Below are 4,454 nucleotides of genomic sequence, written 5' to 3'. Positions count from 1 at the left end.
GCATTAGTCAGGCATGGAGCTATACACACATAATCCTGGGCCTTTGGAAGCTGAGGCAGGAGATGACAAGTTCACCTGAGGTACCTACTATGACCTTATCCCAATTAATTATTTAATTGATAAGAACAGCCTGAGTTCAAATTCTCACCCTGCTGCTTAGCATGAGTCCTTGGGGATGTCACAATGCCCTTTCCTAAGCTCCCACTTCCTTTACTGTGAAGGCATTCAGAGCACCTGCTTCCAGAATTCATGGAAGAATTAAGTGGAGACAATGCCCATAATGTGCTTGGCGCAGGGCCTGGGACATTCTGTGTTGCCTGTAGAAGGCTGTAAACCAACAGGCAATCAGTGGGGTTCAATAGAGACAGGCTGTAGGGTGTGAGAGCGAATCCCCAAAGTCATGATTGTTTTGCTGGAAACAGGGTGTGTTTTCTGGAGGATGCACCACTGAACAGGATCTGGGGAAACATGCCTTCTCTGGAGGGGGAGAAAGAGGTGACCCTGTAGACTGGGGGAGTGTGTGAGTGTGCCGGCACTAAGAGAGCAGAATGTGGTGGGTGAGTGCAGGACAAGTGGAAGGACACCCACAGCTTTGTCAGGCATCTGGAGCCTTAAGTGAGAGTTACTGTGCTGTGCATGTGGGCACATAGTGAGGAGTCTTTGCTCTCTCTGGAGGAGCAGAGTGGACAACCTGTCTGAACTCCTCGGTCTCTCGTGCTTCTCAGCCTCTCCTCCTGTCTTCCCTAGGAAGGGAGTACCCTGAGCCTCTCCTCCTGTCCTCCCTAGGAAGGGAGTACCCTGAGCCTCTCCTCCTGTCCTCCCTAGGAAGGGAGTACCCTGAGCCTCTCCTCCTGTCCTCCCTAGGAAGGGAGTACCCTGAGCCTCTCCTCCTGTCCTCCCTAGGAAGGGAGTACCCTGAGCCTCTCCTCCTGTCCTCCCTAGGAAGGGAGTACCCTGAGCCTCTCCTCCTGTCCTCCCTAGGAAGGGAGTACCCTGAGCCTCTCCTCCTGTCCTCCCTAGGAAGGGAGCACCCTGAAGGTGGGACTGCTTGGACTTGTCTCATGGTTCACAGGGATCCATGTGTGACCCAGTTCAGCGTTTGGTGAATGAACGGAATAGAGCTTTCCTTTCAAAGGACCAAGAGCTCCTCCCCCATCTTTCCCTACAAGGATGGATCAGAACCAAGGGCAAGAATGAAAATGTGTCCTTTCGGTGGGGATGGCACACTCTCGGGTTCTGGACTGACTCTGAAGGAGGAACTCAGGCACTGGAGCTCTGAGCCAGGCTATTGGTCATGTGCACAGACCTGCATGACTTATATGATATATGATAATAGCCAACACTAAGGTCCATCAGACTTAGGGACAGCTGCCTCACACAGTGAGTCCACATCCCAGCCATGTACCTTGTCTTGAAGACAGGAAAGCCATGTGGGATTATATAAGCTTAAATCAGTGGAACTACAGTCCTCATAGTCCCCTTCTTTATAGTTCTTTATATTCTTTCAAGTTCAAGGTGACTCTAGGAGAAATTGTCACAAGAATAGGAGGGAGGGGAGAAGCATGGCACCTTCTCTCTGAAGGTCAGGTGAAAGACAGAATGCGGGATGACAGCTCACATATAACCACATCTCCCAACTGCTAACCCAGCCCACTGCCATGGGAGTGCTGATAGGGCTGTACCTCATTCAGTTCTTGTAAGGTCTCTTTGGATGTTTTCCTTGTGTGGGTGGGCATGGACATACGTTTGTGTATATGTTCTTGTGCATATACATTTATATGTGTGCTTGTACACGTGTGTTTGGAGGCCAGAGGTTGACTACAGGTGTTTTGCTCAGTTACTCCACACTTTGTTTGATTTTGTTTTGAGGCAGGATTTCTTGTTGAATCTAAAGTGCACAGATTCACTTGAACTAGCTGGCCAGGCTCCTACAGGAAGCTTCCTGCCTCTGCCTCCCTATATTCTGGGAGTAGGGATCCATACATCACGCCCAGATTTCTGCTGAAGATTGGAATTCATCCTGCACAGCAGAAGCTTCATGGACTGAACCATCTTCCCAACCCCTTATTCTTGTAAGCCTTGGGCCAGGTATATGTTTATCTCTGCATTAAAAGATTCCTTTAAAATCATGTGTCATCAAGATTAAAGACAGCAAGAAGCATGTACAGACTGCCTACAGTCCTGTGAAACCCAGTCAATAGCTCCAGGGCATTTGTAACAGCCAGAGCTCTGGGGATAGTTCCAATATGGGCACTGATGGGCATTTTTATTTATTTTGAATAAGAGAAAAAGGAAAGACGTATATATTAAAACTTTATTTCTTTGTCAATGTTGTGGCCCCTTCTTGGCTAATTTGAAAGCATAGTTTGGAATTCCATCAGCTGTTTCCTTTACTCATTATATCATGACTACAAAGTTTCCTGATTCTTTGAATTTCTTATAAATTTTTATTTGCTTAACTAACATTTTCTTCATTACTCTATTTTTTAAAAGTATTGCATTTCCTTGTTGTGTGTGTGTGTGTGTGTGTGTGTGTTTATCTGTCTGTGTAGATGTGTGTGTCATGAAACACTTTTGAAATCAGAGAACATCTTACAGGGTTCAGTTCTCTCCTTCCACCGTATGAGTTCCAGGGATCAAACTCAGGTTATCAGCCTTGGCAGCAAGCACCTTTCTTTACCCACTGAGCCTTCTTGCCAGCCCATTTTAAACATGTCTATCAATGGAATAATAAGTCAATCCCTGATTCATTGTATTTGTCAGTGTCTCTGGAATAACTACTGTCGTTGAGGCTCACTGCAAGCCGCCGATTCAATCCCACCATACATGGAGCTGAAGGGGATGTGCAGTAAAATGTGTTACGCTGTTTTCCACCATTAAGAGGTAACACATATAAATAAACTCAAGCACATAGGCAATGAAACCTAGCAAAATGCTCAGCAAGTGATGGATTTTAAGTTCTTATCATTGTTGCTTTTAATGTGATTTACTTACTGGTAAGCTTACATACTATAATTTTTAGTAATGGCTGCATTTAACAGTTGGACCAGAGAAACTCTGATATTTAATAATGTACTCTCCAGGCTGGGAAGCAGCAGTGGTGACCACAGCGGGAGAAGCAGCACTACAGCCGCCTGCAGCCCCAACCTGTGAGGAAGATGCTAATTTAAGTGAAGACGCTGACTGGAAAGGAGATTGAGATCGACATTGAACCCACAGACAAGGTGGAGCGAAACAAGGATCGTGTGGAAGAGAAAGAGGGCATCCCCCTACAACAGCAGAGGCTCATCTACAGTGGCAAACAAATGAATGATGAGAAGACAGCAGCTGATTACAAGATCCTAGGTGGTTCAGTCCTCCACCTGGTGTTGGCTCTTAGAGGTGGAGGTGGTCTTGGGCAGTGATGAACCTCGGTTCCATTTTACCTCCTTGCCCTGTCGCTCATAATTAAGCATCACATATCCTCTCATGCTCTGGGACACCAGAACTTCTGCCCCCTCCCTTGGATGCCCAGTCTTGTGTGTCTACTGGTGGGAGAATGTGAAGACACCAGGGTGCAGTGCTCCTGGCCCAAATGACCATTACTGGCTGTTGGGTTTTAGTTTGCAGTCCTGTGTGCTTCCCTCTCTTATGGCTATATCCTTGGTTGTCAATAAAATATTTCCTAGCCTCCTGAAAAAAAATAATGTTCTCTTCAGAGCTGTTATGAGCCAGCTCCACACACCATCGGGTGCAGCTGCCTCCATGATTCCAGCTTGTCCTTCACTCTCCCTAAGTGCTCATCCAGCAATCACATTGCTAGCCTGCACTGGCTTCAGACCCAACAGCCGGCACAGAAGAAGCAAGCCCACTAGAGGTCTTCCCAGTGCTTGTCCTGTTGTCCTTCTGTGGAACTCGGGTGTTTCTGCTCCAGCATGTTAGTGCTGACTGACGCACAGAGAAAGGGATTTCTCAAAATAAAAGAAGGTTCTGGTCACCCCCACAGCAAGTTACAGGTGTCTGTGTCCACTCTCAATCAACACAAGGACTCGAGTTCAATCTTCCCCACCCATGTTAAAAGATGAATGCAGTGGCATATGCCTGAAATCCCAGTTCCGGGGAGTCAGAGGAGGGATTATTGGAGTTTGTTAGTCAGGAAGTCTAGCCAAAACAGTGAACTCGTAGTTCAGTGAAGGGGCCCTGCACCCCCAGCCATGCATGGGAAATGTCACAATATGCTGGGCCAGTTTTTAGGAGCCATCCCATGTAGCAACAGTTCCAGAGACAGCTAGACCCTACCCACTAGCAGGCTGATCAAGCAAAGAAAGCAGCTTGTCTGTTTGACTGTGTAGGACTGAATCTGCACCAAGGTTTTTCTTTTATACACATGATCCAAAATCTCCACATCTTTTCATTTGCTGAGATTATTTTTAAAATATGATAAGGGACCCATTGCATTCTGATTTGAAAGTAGG

General features: G+C 46.7%; 1 pseudogene; it reads left to right on the top strand.

Moving 5' to 3' along the window:
* The first annotated feature begins 3,158 nt into the window (after positions 1 to 3,158).
* Positions 3,159 to 3,463, top strand: LOC130878717 (NEDD8-like; annotated as a pseudogene).
* The last annotated feature ends 991 nt before the right edge of the window (positions 3,464 to 4,454 follow it).

This window comes from Chionomys nivalis, chromosome 7 (assembly GCF_950005125.1).
Source record: "Chionomys nivalis chromosome 7, mChiNiv1.1, whole genome shotgun sequence".
In the NCBI taxonomy this organism is placed as follows: Eukaryota; Metazoa; Chordata; class Mammalia; order Rodentia; family Cricetidae; genus Chionomys; species Chionomys nivalis.
The sequence above is the reverse complement of the archived record's forward strand: the minus strand, read 5'-3'. Positions and strand labels throughout refer to the sequence as shown.